A 22,949-nucleotide genomic window follows, 5' to 3' on the forward strand; every position below is an offset into this window, starting at 1 on the left:
ACCCCTGGCAGTGGGTGTCTCTTCAGTTCTGAACTCTAACACAATAAAATTCAGACACAACCCTGCAGTGGCAGACCTTGGCCTCCTCCTCCACTGTTGTCTGCTCCTCCCTACTACGTGCCAGATGCATGAACTTCTCAGTATTTTTAGAGGATGCTTTTCTGCCTTTTCCACATACCATCTTTTCTTGCCCAAAATGTCCTCTTTTTGTCTAGCTGGCAAAGATCTCTTCTTCTTTCAAAACCACCTTGTAAAGTTTTCTGGATTTTCTCATGTTGAAGTTTCTTTGTGTGTCAGCTGAGTGTTGTCCATGTCTCTATTATGACATCTAACCCCAAACTGGAGGTTAAAAAAAAAAAAAAAAAAAAAAGAACTCTTTGCATTTGCAGAATAATTTATAGATGGCAAAACTTTTTCACAGACTTTCTCTCCATGGTGAGTTGGAAAAAGCAGAGATATGAAAGGGAGGTTGTATTCAACAGCGCTTTGGTGTCTGTTCTATTTTGGTCATTTTTGATCCCCGGGTACTGTTATCTACACCTTTAGCAACAAGGAAAGTGTGTCAAACGTCCTGCCACTTAGGAGGATAAGAGCCTGGGCAGAACACTTGGTAAGGATGGCCAGCCAACCTGTTCTTGAAAGTGATAGTCTTGAATTAATGACAGAAAGAACCAGGGGAAATCTATAAGGAGTCTTAGAGCTAGGATGTTTTTTTGTTAAGAACATTTTTTGTAAAACATTGAACTTCTGAGCATAAATTTAAGCCAAGAATGGCTTGACCTCCTTTCGGCTTCCTTTTTGTTTTAATCACAGAATTAGGTTTGCCTGGTTAATCAGTGCCCACAGCAAAGATAACATAGGGGCAGTTGGCACTAGATAATTCAGACACGAGTTCCAGTTTAAACCAGAAGAGAGGGATGGGGGAGACTTGGAAAGCAGGTACTGGCTACCTTAGTAAGCATATCGTCAATGAATTTTAGAGCTTGAAGGATCTAGCCTCTGATTACAGCTGAGGAAGGAGGCTGGGGGAAGTCAAGCACCTGGCAGGATTCTCAGCATTAATGGCTCTCAACTGTCCCCTACTCCGAACCCTTTCCCCACCTCATTCACATCTGCAAAGGTATGAAAATGGCCTGTGAGGGAAAACAATGAGGGCACATGGAGATAGTTGCTCATGAAATCAAGACTTCATTTTGGGTCAGTTAGGTAGATGATAACTTTAATAGAAGCCAAGAACTTTTTACTGGTTTATCTCCTTTGTGATCCTCACAAAAATCCTGTGAGATGATGTATTTGTTTCCTGTTGCTCTTGTAATAAATTACCACAAGCTTTGTGGCTCAAAACCACACAAATGTATAATCTTAGAGTTCTGCAGGTCAGAATTCAGAAATTAGTTCCACAGTACTAAAGTCAAGGGGTCTGCATACCTGGTTCCTTCCTGAGGCCCTAAAGGGAGAATTCATTTCCTTGCCTTTTCCAGTTTGTAGGCGCTGCTTGTTTCCTTGGCTTGCGGTTCTTTCCTCCATCTTCAAAGCATGTCCTACAATCTCTTCTTTCCTTGCCACCTGACCCTCTCCCCTGCCTCTGATTCTTTTTCATCCCTCTTACAGGGTCCTATGTGATTGTACTGGGCCCACCAGATAATCCAGCATGATCTCTTCATTATGAAATCTTTTATCAGATTTGCAAAGTCCCTTTTGTTATATAAGGTAAGATATTCACAGGTTCTGGCTAGTGGGACATGGACATTTTTAGGAGGCCACTGTTCAGCCTATGATGGAGAGGTTCTAGTCTACAACTGGGGAAACTGAAGCTCAGAGAGAGGTGAAGAAATTTTCATAGAGTTAAGTTCTTACTGAGGAGGAGTCCTTCATTCTTACCACTATCTCTGGAACTGAGTTAGAAGAAATTAAAAAAAAAAAAAAAACTGATTTCAAGGTAAATAGGACATAGAATTATTATATTTTTAAGACCCCAAAAAACACCAGACCTGCGGTCTGAATTATAAAGTATAAGAAAAACATAAAATATAAAATATAAGAAAAACAAAGATTCTGTAAACTCTTTTTTTTTTTTTTTGAAGGGTAGCATTCTTTAACAGCACTAGGTAATTCTTGGACTATAATAGGCCATCATCCAGAGTTAGTCATCCTGCTAGCTGCTATGAGCACATATTTTAATTTTCAAAGCTTAAATCAGGTTCAATACATTTCTATCCATTGGTAGTGGGTGGCCACCCAAGTGCAGAATAAAGCTAAAATTTTTAAAACTTGACAGCATTTCTTTTTAATTTTTGAAGTCAGCTATCGTATTTCTCCTAATCTCTCTCTTCTCTCAGATGAGTATCTCAAATTCAGATTTAGGTAGACATTCATATGAGGTGGATTTTTGACATCTCAGTGTCTACATTGACTTCCCCTAGAAACTCTCTAGTATTTACTTCTCATAAAATATGATTCTAAGGATTGATTGTGATACTACAGCTATAGCTCAATAGTCTTGAACACAGTCGAATGTTCCCCTTCCTATATTGGGAAGTATACCTCTGTAATCTCACATTATTAACAGAATTAATGGAAAGTTGGACATAACAGCCCATTTCCAGAAGGAAAATAATTACAAGCATGACTGATAGCCTACTTGAAGTCCAGAGAGAAAGAGGCAAAATATTTCTTTACATCTCGATCATCTGTCACTGCTACATAATCAGCTTTGATGAGGTTAGGAAGACCTGCCTTCCTTGGCTGGTCTCACTCTCTCTCTCCTTGAAGTATTTTATTTACAAATATATTTATATATTATAACATATATAAAGACTATAAAACTTTTTTAGTATATGTGCTGCCAAAGCGAGCACAAGACTATAAAACTTAATAATGAAATTAACCTCTCATGAAATCAATGCCCAGCTGAGAAAGTGGGATATAACAATATGGTTGATATTGAACTTCAAGCGTTCCTATCTCCTGCCTCCCTCCACTTAGGTGCACTGCTTTTAATCTTGTATTTATCAGTAAAGGCTTCTTTTTTTTTTTTATTATTATTACATGTGTGTATATCTCCCAAAATAATATGTATTTTAAAATTTTGCTTAAATGTGGACTTTATTAAAATAGTTGCATGCCATATATACTTTTCCTGCAACTTGCTTTTTCATTCCTAATTATATTTCCAAGATTTACCCATCCAGGATATAAAGCTAGTATTTGTTCCTTTACCCTTGTTGTATGATACTGTGTTGTATGAACATACCACTTTATTTATTAGCTTGTCTATGGATAGACTTTAAGGCTATTTTCTGTTTAAGAGTTTATTTCCGGTATTTTGCTATTACAAACAATGTTATTATGAATTTTCTTGCACATTGCTTTCTGGTACATGTAAGAGTGTCTCTAAGAATGGAATTGCTGGGTCAGAAAATAAATGCATTCTTTGCTAGGTGATTCAAAATTATTTCCTAAAGTGGTTGAAAGCTTCAAAGCTCCCTTCTGCAGTAGGAGTTCTTATTGCTCCATATCCTTTTATTATTTTTTTTAAAGATTTTATTTATTTATTTGACAGAGAGAAATCACAAGTAGATGGAGAGGCAGGCAGAGAGAGAGAGGGAAGCAGGCTCCCTGCCGAGCAGAGAGCCTGATGCGGGACTCGATCCCAGGACCCTGAGATCATGACCTGAGCCGAAGGCAGCGGCTTAACCCACTGAGCCAGCCAGCCGCCCCACTCCATATCCTTTTAAAGATTTTTTTGTAAAGATTTTATTTATTTATTTGTGAGAGAGAGCGAGAGAGCAAAAGAGTGAGCACAGGCAGGTGGAATGGCAGGCAGAGGCAGAGGGAGAAGCAGGCTTCCCTGCCAAGCAAGGAGCCCAATGTGGGACTCGATCTCAAGACGTTGGAATCATGACCCGAGCTGAAGGCAGCCGCTTAAGCAACTGAGCCACCCAGGCGTCCCTTGTTACTCCATATCCTTAACAACATTTGGTAATGTCAGGCTCTTAAATTTCACACATGTAAAAGGTATCTCTTTGTAGTCTGAAAAGGCATTGCCTTGATTTCCAATGAAGTCGAACGTCTTTTCATGTTTATTTATTGTTGGTGCTTCTTTTTGGGTGAAATACTGTTCATATCTTCCCCCATTCTCTCTTAATTCATAGTAGTTAATAGGTGTGTGTGTTTGTGTAGAGAGAGGGGGAGAGGAAACACTAATCCTTTGTATTGGTTTTAGGTGTTTCAAAGGGCTTCTTCCAGTTTATAGCTTGCCATTTTACTTTGTAGTATCTTTTAATGAACAGAAGTTCTTTTTTTTTTTTTAAGATTTTATTTTTATTTTTAAAGTAATCTCTACATTCAACGCAGGGGTCAAAGTCACAACCAAAGATCAAGAGTTTCATGCTCCTCCGACTGATCCAGCAAGGCGCCTCTGAACAGACATTCTTAATTTTAATATAGTCAAATGTATCAATCTCTTGTTTTATGACTAGTAATTTAAAAATTGCACCTTAAAAATCTTTCCCTCCTTATTCTACATTTTTTCCTACTAGTTTTAAAATTTTTTCTTTATATTTAAGTCTACATTTCCTCTGGAATGGATTTTTATGTTCCACAGCATGAGATCGGGATCCAGTTTCATTTTTCTCATAGGAACAACATTTGTACTAGCATAAATTGTTGAGTTGTCCATGATTTCCCCTTTGATCTCCAATGCCAAGGCTTTCATAAATTAAAATTTTCATTTACATGAGACTGCTTTTGGTCTTTCTGTCTATTTCATTGTGCAACTTGTCTGTTTCTGTGTCAATAACCCATGTTTGCTTTCTTTTCCTTCTTTCATTTTCCATTCTTCTGCCTTCCTCTAAGGATCCTGGATCTTTCCTTCCATAGTTCGCTTATGTCCAAGGTCAGCCAGTTTCATAGGAACATCCGGATGGACTCCATAGTAGATCAAAAACAAAGTAAACAGGGCTGTTTCTTGCTGGTGGTGATTTCCTCTCATAGCAATGCCAGTATATAAGGAAGTCCCCATCCCCACCCCTACCAGGAAGACCATGGGAATGAAGGGGACAAAGAATATGTTCAGTTATTCCTTCTCTTTGATCTCACTTCAGGTTTTGTTTTTGTTTTTGTTTTAGTATTTGCCACCATATCACTCTTGTCTGTTTTGTTTTGTTTTTTTTTTTTCTTCTAAGCTATTGTCATTCATGTCCCTCAACCCTGCACCCTGCACTTCCTAATTGTTTTTATATTAAATGTATACTTTATATTTTGTGCTCTAGATGTTATCTGATTCATTTTAATCCATTTGTTCAGATTAGTTTTGAAACATGGTTATATTAGCTCAACTGTCCATAACCATTTAACTGTGATGATAATCCTCTCTAACTTCATGCAAAATCAATTGACGGGAGAGAGCTCACTAGCATAATTCTGTGTATCATCTCCTCAATTGACATTTATTAATTTATTAACAATTGTTCAACTCATCTATTCTTTTTTGTGTGTGATTTATGTCATATTCTACCACTTTACCCCACAATATCTTGCAAAACTTTGTCAAGCTTCTTATTCAAATAGGCATATGATGATATACCTTGATATATAAGTATATATAGTATAAATTAGCATATCATATATGTTGTAGCATATCTGAAGTGTCACATATCATGTGTTTGTTTATGTCTCCTCCTCAATTCCATGCTACTCTTTCGATGAAGTTACAAAAGCAACAAGGAGAAGGATTGTTTTCCTTCCTCTTTGTTATAGGTTTACATTGCACCATTTGGTTCAAACCATGAGTCTAGCCCTTCCTTATTCTTCTTGCCTTGAAAGCAACTGAAAGTGCATTTTTACATATTGAGCATTTTCTCTGCAAGCTTCATCTCATCCTTGACTTTAGCTTTGTTGATGTTATTTTGACATCTGATCATGTTGCTCTCAACCAAACTGGGCTAGGAAAAGTAAAAGAAAGCTTGTCAAGACCTAGTGAAGCTAACCTTAAACAAACACCAGTATTGCTGGTGACACTGGAAATTACTCCTACTGAGCATTTGTTCCCGAAGGGAATCGGTGGCTAAGAGATGAGTTTGGTCACTTGAGCTAGAGACACATATGAACTCTGTATGTGATGCTGTTACCATCTGACAAAGAGCATTCTTTACAATGTCTAAAGGATGGTTTTGAAATGACATTTGTGCCGGAAAATAGCAATACTGTCCATTGTGTTAATCTTTTATGCCTAGCCCAATGCCAAGTACATAGTTCTCAATAAAAATTTGTTTATCGGCAGAATGAGAACAATATACATTGGAGGAGAGAAAAAGGAAAGATTATTCTCTTCCAGTCACCTGAGGAACTTAAGTTGAGAATATGGATTTAATTTTTCATATTGTCTTTGGGCTAATTTGACATTTTTCACTTTAAGATTCTGAACACTTTGATCTACAGAGAAATATTAGTGAAAATATGGTATATACTTCTTGGAAAATGCACTGCTTCAACAGATTAAAGACATATAAGCTAGAGCAAGTATGCAAATGTTCCCTGTTTGAACTGAAGGAATGGAAGCAAAAGAAGGAATTAATGGAAATTTTCAAATCTTTGACTTTTTCTGATATTCTTGGTAAAAGGAGTGTCAACAAGGAAGAAGACCTACCAAGTCTTTTTGGTTAGAGATATTGTAATACTAATGATGTAACTTCAAACATTTTGGAAAGGCAGTTAGTGTTTTCTCTTGAATATGAGTCATTAAGATTGTTTTAGTATTCTAAATTAACACTCGAAGTTTACAGAAAGGTTAAAATTAGATGTTTGTGTTTGCACGCATGCATGCGCGTGCATGTGTGTGTGTAGATAGATGGAGAGAGAGAGAAAGAATCCTTTTTCCCTAGGGCTTAATGATTCAATATGTGATGTAGCACAGGGCTTTGCAAATATTAACTTGGACAACTCCTGGTGTTGTATGTATTACATTGCTTACATTGCTTTGGAGCTAGTCACGGCAAAAGCGATCAATTTATAATCAATTAATAATCAATTCCTTATTTATTTGTGTTGATTCTATATCTCACTATTCACACTTGCTAAACATTCATTCAAACTGAGACCCTTTTTTGGTTATAAAATGTGTGCAATGATATGAGCTATGTTAACTGGTTACTAGCTGGAAAGGTTTTCCTCAGTCACAGATCCAACTTCAGTGCAGAGTTTGCTATTTTTAATCACAGAACTTAGGAGTTTAATTCAGTTAAAAAGGGAGGAAGTTGTCAAGGGAGGGTTGCTAAAAGTTCATGCTAAATTTGCTTAGATCCAGATTGTGTTCATTAATATTTATATATCTATGGTTGGGAAGGGGCGATTATGCTTCTTTAAAAACACTGGGTATTCATTTTCCATGTATCGCATAGCCTTCTGATTAGGGAAGGTGGGTTTTCATTGTACGATCAATGGAGATACAGATGGAAACCATCTGGCGCCTCATCCCCTTTTTGTCAAAAACCTTGTCTTGTCTTTCACATGTCAATGATGAATGGAAGGATTTCAATCTCTAGCTGAACAATGCAGTTTGAATCCCTCAGCTAGCCAAGGGGTTTTTGGCAAGCATCGATGGGCTTAATATTTTAAAGAAACCAGCAATCATTTTAATTCATTAGTTGAGGCCTGTTGTTCTAGGCAGTGTTTTTGATTTGTATTTTGGGCATTGGCTTTGTTTCTGATTCACAAGCGTATTCCATATGGGTATATTTTCTTTTATACAGTGTAAATCATAGGGACAAAAGTGGGAGTTGTATCTGATAAGATGACCAAAATGCTGAGAGTTTCTTTTAATCGTTTTCTGTATTAATTATGATTCATATTAAGAGTTCAGACCAAAAATTTTCTTGTTAACTGGTACAGAGCATATACCAGAACACAGAATTGAGTTTAGCCAACTATAGATGGTGAACCTGAAAATCAGTGCAGGGCTCTGTTTCTTAGAGCATCTTGGGTATGGAACTTTTATTGTTTGTCTGTCTGCTGGAGGTGAGTTCCTGGGTGGAATCAAAGCTTTAGACCCACTGGTTAGCTTTGACAGTCATACTCCAGCTAACAAAAAACAGATTGGTTTTCCTGCACTCCACATTGAGTAGAAAGAGGTGAATCACCAAAAAGCAAGTTGATGCCAGATCCCTATTCAGAAAGTCATTTCTGGGTACATCCTGGGGTTGGTAGAGATTCAGCCCAACTCTATACCTGCCAAAACCATGGTGGTCTCCATGGAGGTTGTAGTTCCCACCACTGACTTTTGCATGGGGCTCTAGTTAAGAGTGCACATAATACGCATGTTACTATATCTAATTATAATGATTATGGTGTTAATACATAGTGCCTATACCTGCCAGGCACTGTTTTAAATGTACTGTATATCTTTACTCATTTAATCCTTACAACCACTCTAATAGGTAAATTCTGTTACTCATTATACAAGGAAACTGAAGCCTGGAGAGATTAAGAACTTGCTCAAGTCCTATAGCTATTAAATGCAAGGGATTCAAATCCAGATAGTTAATCTCTGAAATCTGCATGCTACACCATTGTGTGTATTATTTCGCACAGTAATCTCTTGAGGAAGAGGTCATCTGTGTTTTGTATGTTATAAGGATGTGGAAACAAAGGTGCTCACTCCAGGTCAAACAACTTGTAGCCTGTGAAGCCAGGACCCAGACTTTCCGAATCCCATTCTCTTTACACAATGCAAAATTCAAAACAAATGCCCTGACACACCAAAAAATCCTCAATCATTAGAAGACTAAATTTTGTTCAGGAGAGTGCAGTCATTTGGAAAGGGAATTATACTGATTCTTTAGAGATTTTCAATACTGCCACACAACCAAATTATTTATAGTCTATTTTTTATGATGAAAAATGCAATTAACTCATTCTGATACTACTCAAATGAGTCCTTGCTATACATAGAGCATATATATATTTACATATATATATATATATATATATATAGAGAGAGAGAGAGAGAGAGAAAGGCATTACTGTATGTATATCAGTATGTATTATATATGTATATATTACTATACATATATATATATTTGCCTCTAAATGTTGGTGAAAGTAATACTTAATATACAAAGAACTTTTACATTTTGATAGGAAAAAATCTGAATCCTCACATTTTAAAAAAATGGACAAAGAATGAGAATAAATACAATGGACTACAATTTTTTTTATGCCAAAAGATATAATCTCATTAAAGAAGAATGATATGAACCCATCCTGGTCCTCAAGGGACAAAGATTAAATTAAATGTTAATATATAATATTACCATATGCTGAAAGGGAATTAGCACTCTCTTCTATTAAGGATATAGGTTTTGGTTTTTAGGGTTTTTTTTAAGGATTTATTTATTTATTTATTTGAAAGAGAGAGAAAATGAGTGGGAGAAGGGGCAAAGGGAGAGGGAGAGAGAGGATCTCAGGCTGACACTATGCTGAGTGTGGAGCCCAATGCAGGGCTTGACCTCATGACTCTGAGATCACGACCTGAGCCAAAACCAAGAGTCTGACACTTAACAGACTGTGCCACCCACGTGCCCCAAGGGTGTAGGTTTTTAAAAGAATAATTTGTCAACGTATATCAAAACCCTTAATGTTTATACTTTGATCTGTCAATACGACATCTAGGAACTGATCCCAAGAATGTCATCATGGGTATGTGAACAAAGTTTTTCTTTTTTTTAAATAGTCGATAAAAACATTATTTATAAAAACAAAAATCTGTAACAATAGTTTGATTAAATACAGGCATATTCATATGATGGAATACAAGGCAACTCTGAAAATACGGCGTCTGAAATATTTAATAGAATATTAAGATGTAAAAGATGTGGTAGTTGGAAAAGACACTTAGAAAAAGTGAATTTATATCACAATATCAATGATTTTATTTGAAAGTAGTAGTGTAGTTTGTTGTTTTTTGTGTTTTAGTTTTTACTTAAATTCCAATTGTTAACATGCAGTGTAATATTAGTTTCAAGGGTAACTAGTGTATTATTTTTGTTCTTTCTGATTTTCCTTTCTAGTCTAACACAATAAACATGGATTACAGACTCAGGAATAAAGCAAAACATTTTAATATTTTGAGTTTTGTTACTACACTTTACAATACTGTAAGAAACAGAACAAAACAGAAAAGCCACCAAGATACTCTGACAAGTGGAAGAGGAATTTGATTTGTATCAACTAGATATTGAAGACAATGAAGGGACACAGAGTCATCAGCCCTTTTAATTCTTGTACAGTGGTTCTCAAACAGTAGCCTGTGGCAAAATCTTTTGGAGGCTGGTCCCCACCCCTATACTTTCTGATTCAGTAGGTGTGGATGAGGCCTGAGAATTTTCGTTTCCTGGAAGTGTCCTAGATATTGCTGATGCCGCTTATTAAGCGACTCCACTTTGAGAACCACTGATGTGTAGTCTTAGGATGAAGATTATAAAACTAATAGTGGTTGGAGTTCAAACCCAAGGTTTATTCCAAAGCTTAAACTGTTTTAACCATGTTTTCAATCTTAGATGAACATTAAAATCATCTAGAGAACATTAAAAATAAATCCTCTTGCCTGGTGCCTACCCTGAAATGGTTGAGTAAAACTTCTAGGAGTTAGAAGGAAGGCTTCTAAGTTCTAGTGGTCGCCAATGGTTGAGAGCCACTGCCCACCACCACTTTCAAGCCACCATCTTAATACTATATTAATTTCGGAATTTAAAAAGATGAAGCCCTGTGTCTTAAATTAACTGAATTATAAATACTTTGAAGATCCTTAGTAACAAAGCAGGCAGTTTTAGTAAAATGATTCTCCATTTACATGTTTAGAATATCCCTGAAAAGCACTTTTATAAAATTTCTTTATCTAAATATTTTGTCTTCTGCTGGATTGGAATAGAGAACTTTTTTGTTATGAACTAAATAAATGCTTTCTTTGAGTAGGTCATATATACCTGGGTATTCATTTTTTCTTTTAGGATGGAATAAGATTCAATAAACAGCTTGCCATAACAAGCATTAATTAACATAAAATTACCCATAATCATGCCTGGTGCCTTATACTAGGTATAATATACAGATGGTTCGATAAACACTGTGAGCTTCTTGGAATTGCTTCCAAGCTCCTTGGAATTGCTAGTATTTCATATCCATCTTACATACAAAGCAATAGTCTGACACATAAATGAACATTGATATTTATGTCACATGAAGGTCAGGAATGGATGCTGAAACACATGGAGTAAATTGCAGCTTCTGAACAAGTCGTGTTCCAAATGTGCATTGAAGATTACTTCCAGGGAATACGGAATTTATTTTGCTATGGAAATCATGGTTGTTAGGTCTGTCTCCCTTTTCAAAAATCCCAAAACTAATCCCAGTAGGAGCCAGGCAAAAGTGGTAGCAAAGTAGTTTTCTCTCACCAGTCCTTTCTTTCCCTCATAAATGTTTTCTTTTCTGCCACACATCAACCTTCTCCAGCTGTTTCAGCCACTTATTGTTGTAGGACAAACTCCCCCTACCTCAGTGTCTTGGAATAACAGTGATTTATTCTTTGTCACAATTCTATGGGTAGGGCTTCACAGAGAGTTGAGTGGGCAGTTCTTTTGCTTCCTTTGATTGGAGGATTGAACATTCAGCCTGATTCACTGTGACTGGGCTGGGCTAGAAACTCCAAGAAGGTTTTATTCAGTAACCAGGTGACCTGGTGCTTCTCGTGTGACTTCTACTCATATCTTGCTTGTGCTCTCTCACAGTGTGGTGGTTTGTGGGGAGCCAGGCTTCTCACATGGAAGCTGGTTTCCAAGAGGGAAAAAGAAAAAAGCCTGCAATCCTCTTAAGTCTGGGGCTCGGAGGTCCCAGGAGCCAACACACCACTTTTTCTGCATTACAAATTACAAAGCTACCCCGAATTTAAAAGGGAGGGGAAGTGGACCCTACCTGTTCAAAGGGTGGAGGTGGGCGTGTGCATATGGGGAAGGACAGGAACGATGGTAGCCATCTCAGAGACCATTCCTTCTCCATTGGATCTGGAGGAGTTTGAGAGGGGAGGCCCTAACTCTTCAAAGTAGAACCCACCAATATGGTCATGTCCCAAAAGTAAGTTCAGTGGAGGCCAAAGAGGTAAAAAATTCTTCAGCAGCAGCTCAAAGGACGGTGAATTCATGTGCATCCCTCTTTTAGCTCCCATTTTGTCATAAAAAAGTCAAAAATACAAGTTTGCATCTGGGGAGGAAATTGAGGAGAGTGGCTGTATCAGGATTAGTTTCAGCTGCAAGTATCAGAAACCCAAAATAACAGTGCAGTAAAAAGAAGTTCGTTTCTTGCATAAAGTTTGAAGGCAAGCAGTGTAGGGCTGGTATGTGTACTTTCAGCTCACTGCTCCACCTCCAAAACAGGACTGGAAAGCGACAGTTCTTCCAGAACCACTGTACAGATAAAATATATATCCCATCCCAAGTTCAAATTATCTCAATTTTTCACTCATGAGTCTTCAGACAATTATCCATCCATGCCACCAAGTTCCTAAATGTCAACTTTTTATGAAAATTTTGATAGCAGTCTTTGTCATTATAAATCACCGAGAGATTTTCAAGCTTCAAAAATCAACCAAGGTCCCCAAGTTTACTTAAATGTGAAATGAGTTATTTACTACCTTGTTCTATTTCTTCCTTTTGCAAAACCCACATGAAATTACTGTTATGGGGTGCCTGGGTGGCTCAGTCGGTTAGGCGTCAGCCTTTGGCTCAGATCATAATTAGAATCCCAGGATTGAGCCCTGCGTCAGTCTCCTGGTTCAGCAAGGAGTCTGCTTCTCCCTCTGCCCCTCACCCTGCTCGTTTCTCTCTCACACTCTCTCTTGCTCTCAAATAAATCAATAAAATCTTTTTAAAAAATTACTGTTATAATCATTGTCAGTTGAAGTAGTGAAACAATTATGCTCAGAAATAGAAGAGACAGACCCACAGATGCTACCCTAACAATATTTTTATATGTGGGTGTAGAGGGAGCACTGGATTAGGAGTCTTCAGATAATTCAAGAAGCATGAATCTTTAGGAAAATCACTAAATATCTTGCAAGCCTATTTACAAAAACCTGCAGAATGTTGATGGTAATATGTGGACGGTGTGTAAGGAAGGAGACATCAAAAGGGATAATTATGGAGGAGTCAAGATGGCGGAGAAGTAGCAAGCTGAGACTGCTTCAGCTAGCCGGAGATCAGCTAGATAGCTTATCTAAAGATTGCAAACACCTGAAAATCCATTGGCAGATCGAAGAGAAGAAGAACAGCAATTCTGGAAACAGAAAAACAACCACTTTCTGAAAGGTAGGACTGGCGGAGAAGTGAATCCAAAGCGACGGGAAGATAGACCCCGGGGGGAGGGGCCGGCTCCCGGCAAGCAGCGGAGCAACCGTGCACAAAATCAGGACTTTTAAAAGTCTGTTCCGCTGAGGGACATCGCTCCAGAGGCTAAACCGGGGCGAAACCCACGCGGGGTCAGCGTGGCCTCAGGTCCCGCAGGGTCACAGAAGGATCGGGGGTGTCTGAGTGTCGCAGAGCTTGCGGGTATTGGAACGGGAAAGCCGGCTACAGAGACAGAGCCGACAGTAAGCTCGCAGCTCGGGGTTACCTTGAACCGGTCGCAGGCTCGGTGAGCTCGGAGCGCGGCCGGAGGTCAGGCAGACGGGAGTAACTGGGCGCTGTTCTCTGAGGGCGCACTGAGGAGTGGGGCCCTGGGCTCTCGGCTCCTCCGGGCCGGAGACCAGGAGGCTGCCATTTGTATTCCCGTCCTCCGGAACTCTACGGAAAGCGCTCAGGGAACAAAAGCTCCTGAAAGCAAACCCGAGCGGATTACTCACCCCGGCCCCGGGTAAGGGCGGTGTAATTCCGCCTGGGGCAAAGACACTTGAGAATCACTACACCAGGCCCCTCCCCCAGAAGATCAACAAGAAATCCAGCCGAGACCAAGTTCACCTACCAAGGAGTGCGGTTTCAATACCAAGGAGAGCAGCAGAATTCCAGAGGAGGAGAAAGCCAAACACGGAACTCATGGCTTTTTTCCTGGGATTTTTTTTAGTCTTGCAGTTAATTTGATTTTTTCTTTTTCATTTTTTTTTTTTTCTCGCCTTCGGGTAAAATTTTTTTTTTTTAACTGTTACCTTTTTCTTTTTTAACGATTTTTTACTAGTTTATCTAATATATATATTTTTCTTTTTCACATTTTTCTTAGGTGTTTTCTTTTTTTAAAAATTCTTTTCTTTTCTTTTCTTTTTTTTTTTCTTTTCTTTTTGTTTTTTTTTTTTCTTTCTTCCTTTTTGAACCTCTTTTTATCCCCTTTCTCCCCACTCACGATTTTGGATCTCTTCTAATTTGGTTAAAGCATATTTTCCTGGGGTTGTTGCCACCCTTTTAGTATTTTACTTGCCCCTTCATTTACTCTTATCTGGACAAAATGACAAGACATAAAAATTCAACACAAAAAAAAGAACAAGAGGCAGTACCGAAGGCTAGGGACCTAATCAATACAGACATCGGTAATATGTCAGATCTAGAGTTCAGAATGACAATTCTCAAGGTTCTAGCCGGGCTCGAAAAAGGCATGGAAGATATGAGAGAAACCCTCTCGAGAGATATAAAAGCCCTTTCTGGAGAAATAAAAGAACTAAAATCTAACCAAGGTGAAATCAAAAAAGCTATTAATGAGGTGCAATCAAAAATGGAGGCTCTAACTGCTAGGATAAATGAGGCAGAAGAAAGAATTAGTGATATAGAAGACCAAATGACAGAGAATAAAGAAGCTGAGCAAAAGAGGGACAAACAGCTACTGGACCACGAGGGGAGAATTCGAGAGATAAGTGACACCATAAGACGAAACAACATTAGAATAATTGGGATTCCAGAAGAAGAAGAAAGTGAGAGGGGAGCAGAAGGTATACTGGAGAGAATTATTGGGGAGAATTTCCCCAATATGGCAAAGGGAACGAGCATCAAAATTCAGGAGGTTCAGAGAACGCCCCTCAAAATCAATAAGAATAGGCCCACACCCCGTCACCTAATAGTAAAATTTACAAGTCTCAATGACAAAGAGAAAATCCTGAAAGCAGCCCGGGAAAAGAAGTCTGTAACATACAATGGAAAAAATATTAGATTGGCAGCTGACTTATCCACAGAGACCTGGCAGGCCAGAAAGAGCTGGCATGATATTTTCAGAGCACTAAACGAGAAAAACATGCAGCCAAGAATACTATATCCAGCTAGGCTATCATTGAAAATAGAAGGAGAGATTAAAAGCTTCCAGGACAAACAACAACTGAAAGAATTTGCAAATACCAAACCAGCTCTACAGGAAATCTTGAAAGGGGTCCTCTAAGCAAAGAGAGAGCCTACAAGTGGTAGATCAGAAAGGAACAGAGACCATATACAGTAACAGTCACCTTACAGGCAATACAATGGCATTAAATTCATATCTCTCAATAGTTACCCTGAATGTGAATGGGCTAAATGCCCCTGTCAAAAGACACAGGGTATCAGAATGGATAAAAAAACAAAGCCCATCTATATGTTGCCTCCAAGAAACACATTTTAAGCCCGAAGACACCTCCAGATTTAAAGTGAGGGGGTGGAAAAGAATTTACCATGCTAATGGACATCAGAAGAAAGCAGGAGTGGCAATCCTTATATCAGATCAATTAGATTTTAAGCCAAAGACTATAATAAGAGATGAGGAAGGACACTATATCATACTCAAAGGGTCTGTCCAACAAGAAGATTTAACAATTTTAAATATCTATGCCCCCAATGTGGGAGCAGCCAACTATATAAACCAATTAATAACAAAATCAAAGAAACACATCAACAATAATACAATAATAGTAGGGGACTTTAACACTCCCCTCACTGAAATGGACAGGTCATCCAAGCAAAAGATCAGCAAGGAAATAAAGGCCTTAAACGACACACTGGACCAGATGGACATCACAGATATATTCAGAACATTTCATCCCAAAGCAACAGAATACACATTCTTCTCTAGTGCACATGGAACATTCTCCAGAATAGATCACATCCTCGGTCCTAAATCAGGACTCAACCGGTATCAAAAGATTGGGATCATTCCCTGCATATTTTCAGACCACAATGCTCTAAAGCTAGAACTCAACCACAAAAGGAAGTTTGGAAAGAACCCAAATACATGGAGACTAAACAGTATCCTTCTAAAGAATGAATGGGTCAACCGGGAAATTAAAGAAGAATTGAAAAAAATCATGGAAACAAATGATAATGAAAATACAACGGTTCAAAATCTGTGGGACACAACAAAGGCAGTCCTGAGAGGAAAATATATAGCGGTACAAGCCTTTCTCAAGAAACAAGAAAGGTCTCAGGTACACAACCTAACCCTACACCTAAAGGAGCTGGAGAAAGAACAAGAAAGAAACCCTAAGCCCAGCAGGAGAAGAGAAATCATAAAGATCAGAGCAGAAGTCAATGAAATAGAAACCAAAAAAACAATAGAACAAATCAACGAAACTAGGAGCTGGTTCTTTGAAAGAATTAATAAAATTGATAAACCCCTGGCCCGACTTATCAAAAAGAAAAGAGAAAGGACCCAAATAAATAAAATCATGAATGAAAGAGGAGAGATCACAACTAACACCAAAGAAATACAAACTATTATAAGAACATACTATGAGCAACTCTACGGCAATAAATTTGACAATCTGGAAGAAATGGATGCATTCCTAGAAACATATAAACTACCACAACTGAGCCAGGAAGAAATAGAAAGCCTGAACAGACCCATAACCAGTAAAGAGATTGAAACAGTCATTAAAAATCTCCAAACAAACAAAAGCCCAGGGCCAGACGGCTTCCCGGGGGAATTCTACCAAACATTTAAAGAAGAACTAATTCCTATTCTCCTGAAACTGTTCCAAAAAATAGAAATGGAAGGAAAACTTCCAAACTCATTTTATGAGGCCAGCATCACCTTGATCCCAAAACCAGACAAGGATCCCACCAAAAAAGAGAGCTATAGACCGATATCCTTGATGAACACAGATGCGAAAATACTCAACAAAATACTAGCCAATAGGATTCAACAGTACATTAAAAGGATTATTCACCACGACCAAGTGGGATTTATTCCAGGGCTGCAAGGTTGGTTCAACATCCGCAAATCAGTCAATGTGATACAACACATCAATAAAAGTAAGAACAAGAACCATATGATACTCTCAATAGATGCTGAAAAAGCATTTGACAAAGTACAACATCCCTTCCTGATCAAAACTCTTCAAAGTGTAGGGATAGAGGGCGCATACCTCAATATCATCAAAGCCATCTATGAAAAACCCACCGCAAATATCATTCTCAATGGAGAAAAACTGAAAGCTTTTCCGCTAAGGTCAGGAACACGGCAGGGATGTCCATTATCACCACTGCTATTCAACATCGTACTAGAGGTCCTAGCCTCAGCAATCAGACAACAAAAGGAAATTAAAGGCATCCAAATCGGCAAAGAAGAAGTCAAATTATCACTCTTCGCAGATGATATGATACTATATGTGGAAAACCCAAAAGACTCCACTCCAAAACTGCTAGAACTTATACAGGAATTCAGTAAAGTGTCAGGATATAAAATCAATGCACAGAAATCAGTTGCATTTCTCTACACCAACAGCAAGACAGAAGAAAGAGATATTAAGGAGTCAATCCCATTTACAATTGCATCCAAAACCATAAGATACCTAGGAATAAACCTAACCAAAGAGACACAGAATCTATACTCAGAAAACTATAAAGTACTCATGAAAGAAATTGAGGAAGACACAAAGAAATGGAAAAATGTGCCATGCTCCTGGATTGGAAGAATAAATATTGTGAAAATGTCTATGCTACCTAAAGCAATCTACACATTTAATGCAATTCCTATCAAAGTACCATCCATCTTTTTCAAAGAAATGGAACAAATAATGCTAAAATTTATATGGAACCAGAAAAGACCTCGAATAGCCAAAGGGATATTGAAAAAGAAAGCCAACGTTGGTGGCATCACAATTCCGGACTTCAAGCTCTATTACAAAGCTGTCATCATCAAGACAGCATGGTACTGGCACAAAAACAGACACATAGATCAATGGAACAGAATAGAGAGCCCAGAAATAGACCCTCAAATCTATGGTCAACTAATCTTCGACAAAGCAGGAAAGAATGTCCAATGGAAAAAAGACAGCCTTTTCAATAAATGGTGCTGGGAAAATTGGACAGCCACATGCAGAAAAATGAAATTGGACCATTTCCTTACACCACACACAAAAATAGACTCAAAATGGATGAAGGACCTCAATGTACGAAAGGAATCCATCAAAATCCTTGAGGAGAACACGGGCAGCAACCTCTTCGACCTCTGCCGCAGCAACATCTTCCTAGGAACAACGCCAAAGGCAAGGGAAGCAAGGGAAAAAATGAACTACTGGGATTTCATCAAGATCAAAAGCTTTTGCACAGCAAAGGAAACAGTTAACAAAATCAAAAGACAACTGACAGAATGGGAGAAGATATTTGCAAACGACATATCAGATAAAGGACTAGTGTCCAGAATCTATAAAGAACTTAGCAAACTCAACACCCAAAGAACAAATAATCCAATCAAGAAATGGGCAGAAGACATGAACAGACATTTCTGCAAAGAAGACATCCAGATGGCGAACAGACACATGAAAAAGTGCTCCATATCACTCGGCATCAGGGAAATACAAATCAAAACCACAATGAGATATCACCTCACACCAGTCAGAATGGCTAAAATCAACAAATCAGGAAATGACAGATGCTGGCGAGGATGCGGAGAAAGGGGAACCCTCCTACACTGTTGGTGGGAATGCAAGCTGGTGCAGCCACTCTGGAAAACAGCATGGAGGTTCCTCAAAATGTTGAAAATAGAACTGCCCTATGACCCAGCAATTGCACTATTGGGTATTTACCCTAAAGATACAAATGTAGTGATCCAAAGGGACACATGCACCCGAATGTTTATAGGAGCAATGTCCACAATAGCCAAACTATGGAAAGAACCTAGATGTCCATCAACAGATGAATGGATCAAGAAGATGTGGTATATATACACAATGGAATACTATGCAGCCATCAAAAGAAATGAAATCTTGCCATTTGCAACAACATGGATGGAACTAGAGCGTATCATGCTTAGCGAAATAAGTCAAGCAGAGAAAGACAACTATCATATGATCTCCCTGATATGAGGAAGTGGTGATGCAACATGGAGGCTTAAGTGGGTAGAAGAAGAATAAATGAAACAAGATGGGATTGGGAGGGAGACAAACCATAAGTGACTCTTAATCTCACGAAACAAACTGAGGGTTGCCGGGGGGAGGGGGTTAGGGAGAAGGGGGTGGGATTATGGACATTGGGGAGGGTATGTGATTTGGTGAGTGCTGTGAAGTGTGTAAACCTGGTGATTCACAGACCTGTACCCCTGGGGATAAAAATATATGTTTATAAAAAATAAAAAAAGTATTAAAAAAAAAAAAAAAGGGATAATAATGTAAAGGTAATGGAAAACAAAGCAATTCTACAAACTTTAGGTATTTTACTTTCATAAATTTTATTAAGAGTCTCATCATTTTTTGTTATAATTCACTGTGCTTTCTTCTGAATTGTCCATTAAAATCATTGCAGATTCTGCTCATTTTGCAAGAGAGCAGACTACTTTATTTTAACAAGTATAAAGCAAAAAAGGAGAGTGACAACTAAAACTTGCTAAGTACCTCTTACATGCCAGGCATATATATCCATGTCATTTTTATACCCATTAATTAAATTCTTCTCCAGAACAACTCTTGGAGGTAAATAGGTTCGTTATTTTATATATAAGGAAACAGATTCTCAGAGAGGTTAAGTCATTTTCATAAGGTCACACAGATGGATAGAGGTGGAGCTGGAATTCAAACCCAGATGGGTATGACTTCAGTGTTCTTATTCTTTTAACCCCTCCTGGCTGCTCCATGGTTGAGATTAAAAAAAAAAAAAACCTACTCTTCATGGGTATGTTATTGTGAGATGATTTTACACCTCTGCAGAATATAGACTAAACTGTGATTAAGGGTGTGTAGTTTACAATAAGACAGAGTTGCCACCTGCAAAACATATTAACTTACCCCTGGTTGAGCCTGGACTAATGAAAGTTTCTCAAAGATAGAAACTCTGATATGTTAATATGATCAAGAGGATATCAGAATTACTGAACAAAGATCAGACTATGAAGTGCTATTTTAATAAGCCAGTTGCATCAAGGTTCTTAAATTTATGAATAGCGATAAGCTAAGAGTCCAGAGACCTGAATTCTACTTTTGACTTTAAATAACATTGGGTAAGTCATTTGACTTCTCTGAGTGTCAACTATTAATTGAAAAAAGATTATCAGTTCTGGTAAAAAGGTTCAATGCAACTAGAAGCTTAAGTAGGAAGCCCTATTGGCTTCCCATGTAGAGAGAGGACATTAAGTGGGAGGAAGGAAAGGAAAGAGAAGAAAGGAAGAACTTTCTGTCCCAGTACACTGAAGTTTCCTTGAGTGGGATGGCTTCCTCACACTGTCTGTGGGCCCTTGGCTTTGTCTGCCAGGAGCCAGGGTTGCTTGCCTGTAATAGCAGTGAGCATGCCAGCAAGCTGAGAGAGGTGGTACAGGGCACTTGCTGAGGAGGGAGAAGAGTGGAGCTCAAAATTCACTAGTATTTTGCAATCATGATTTAACTTCTTTCTGTTTCAATGCCCTTAAGGCCAGGACCTGATGGTCATGTCCTAGCTATTGCTCTAGAATTGATTGGGAGTGTTTTCACAGTCATGAGTCCAGGCTCAGACAACCAGAATGCGTGATTGATAAATAATGTCTGTCATGGGCAGTGGTTGTATGGAGGATGATAGATGTGGCTCATATCTCATCTATTAGATATTTGCCATCCCTAGTTCAGTGTAGGCTTTGTAGAAATATGAAAATAAGTGACTGAACAGCCATTTCTGTCCATGTTAACTTTGTTTTCGCTATGAGAAAAGTGTTGTCCCAGAAGTTGGCTAAGAAGATTCTAGAAAATTTAGGGCATTGTCTTATATAAGCGAAAAATGTGGATTTTCTCTTGATCTTTCAGAATATGGATCACAAAATACTTGCATCAGAATCACCCATCTAGTTTGTTTAAAGTACAATTTTCTGGGCTGCATTCAAGACTAACTTCATCAAAATCTTTGGATGGATTAAACCCAGAAATCTGCATTTCAGGGGCCTCATTGATTGGTGTGTGTGTGTGTGTGTGTTTTGAAGTTGACAGAATCATTGCTTGATAAGATTGGATATGAAAAATTACATTTTTAAAACTGGCAATATTTTCATTTAGCATATCATAATCTCAACTAAGAAGTCACTTTGCAAATGGTGCTAGAATTCAGTAGTGGGTTATAAATATACAGCTTGATTAAGCAAATTCTTCAGTAATAGTTGTGGGGAATCTAAATAAAACTAAGGGACAAATAAAAAGTCTTTTTTTTTTTTAAGTCTCAGAGTTGTAGCTTACTTAAGCCAATAATGTTGGATGAGGTCACAGAAATAAGTCTTTTTTTAAAATTCCCAAGTCTCTGATGTGTGTGTGTGTGTGTGTGTGTGTGTGCATACACATCAATAGGCAAACCATGGAGGGAGAATAGGATTGTAGAAGACTATGACAAAGATTGAAGGGTGGAATCTATTTTATGAATGGCTAACTTCTGGGGCACTTGGGTGGCTCATTCATTTCAGCGTCTGCCTTCGGCTTAGGTCATGGTCCCAGAGTCCTGGGATCAAGGCCCGAGTTGGGCTCCCTGTTCACTGGGGAGCCTGCTTTGCTTCTTCCTCTCCCTCCGTCCCTCTCCTTTGCTTCCCTGCCCTGTTTGTGCGCTCTCTCTCTCTCAAATAAAATCTTCAAAAAAGAAAAGAATGGCCAACTTCTAAGAGATAATTAAACAATAGCAAATCGACATGAGTGAGAACAGGGAAAAGGGAAGGTATTGGACAAATATTCAGAAGACCATTAGAGAAAGTATTCCAATTTGACCAGGCAGTCACATAAGAGTGGGACAGTATTTCTGAAAGGTCATGGACTTGGGCCAAGCAACTTCAGTTTGACTCTGACTCTACCACTTATCTAGTCCTGTGATTCTGGGTAACTTACTTAATTCCTCTAGATTCCTGTTTCCTCATTTGTGAGATTGGATAATGATAGAATCAACACAACCAGGGGCACAGGTAGGTGGTGGTAAGGGTTAATAAAGACAACAAATATGAGGTGCTGGCATGTAATAATCAATCAATGGCATCCATTGGAGAGCAGCCAAGGCTAAAAATGACTTTCTCTTTTGATGTGCAGATAATCAATATTGCTATCTTAATGTGGAATCATTTCCTGTGAGGGCATGTGTTAATTTCACTGACTTAGTTGCTCATACATAAGGAAAGCCTTATCAGAAAAACAAAAGGGTTCTACAAATAGCATCACTAGCCTCCAGAATTAGCTTGAAGTCCCAAGATTCTTCTCAAGGAGGGAACCATTTTGTTGTTGTTTCCCTAAAGTTAGACAATCCCAAAGTGTACCTTAATTAATTTATTTATTCAACAAAAATACTTTAAACTTGAGACTAATCTTATGAATCAGCCTATGGCCTTGCTCTATGATTGTTCACAAGCTTGTGGACCTGATCTAGATGCCGCAAAAATACAAAGTTCCAACTCACTCTGTCTCTAGAAAGGGGGTTAGGGAACTTTACTGATGAGAAGACATATGAGTATGGATGTGAGAAATGAATATAAGTTTTCCAGATAGGTTCCAAATAGAAGAGACATTCCAGGAAAAGCATAAAGTGCTTTCACCTAGG

The 22,949-nt window shown here is 38.3% G+C and overlaps 1 protein-coding gene across 12 annotated transcripts in view; it reads left to right on the forward strand.

Moving 5' to 3' along the window:
• The window catches only part of THRB (thyroid hormone receptor beta), a 384,236-nt gene that overhangs the window by 56,074 nt on the left and 305,213 nt on the right, over positions 1-22,949 (forward strand). For 2 of the 12 annotated variants that reach the window (XM_059162473.1, XM_059162474.1), the window contains exon 2: positions 1,612-1,710. The exons of the other annotated variants lie outside the window; for them this stretch is intronic. The gene's annotated coding sequence lies outside the window, so the exon portion shown is untranslated. The remainder of the gene's footprint in view (positions 1-1,611; positions 1,711-22,949) is intronic. 12 annotated transcript variants of the gene reach the window in all.

Source organism: Mustela lutreola, chromosome 2 (assembly GCF_030435805.1).
Source record: "Mustela lutreola isolate mMusLut2 chromosome 2, mMusLut2.pri, whole genome shotgun sequence".
NCBI lineage: Eukaryota > Metazoa > Chordata > Mammalia > Carnivora > Mustelidae > Mustela > Mustela lutreola.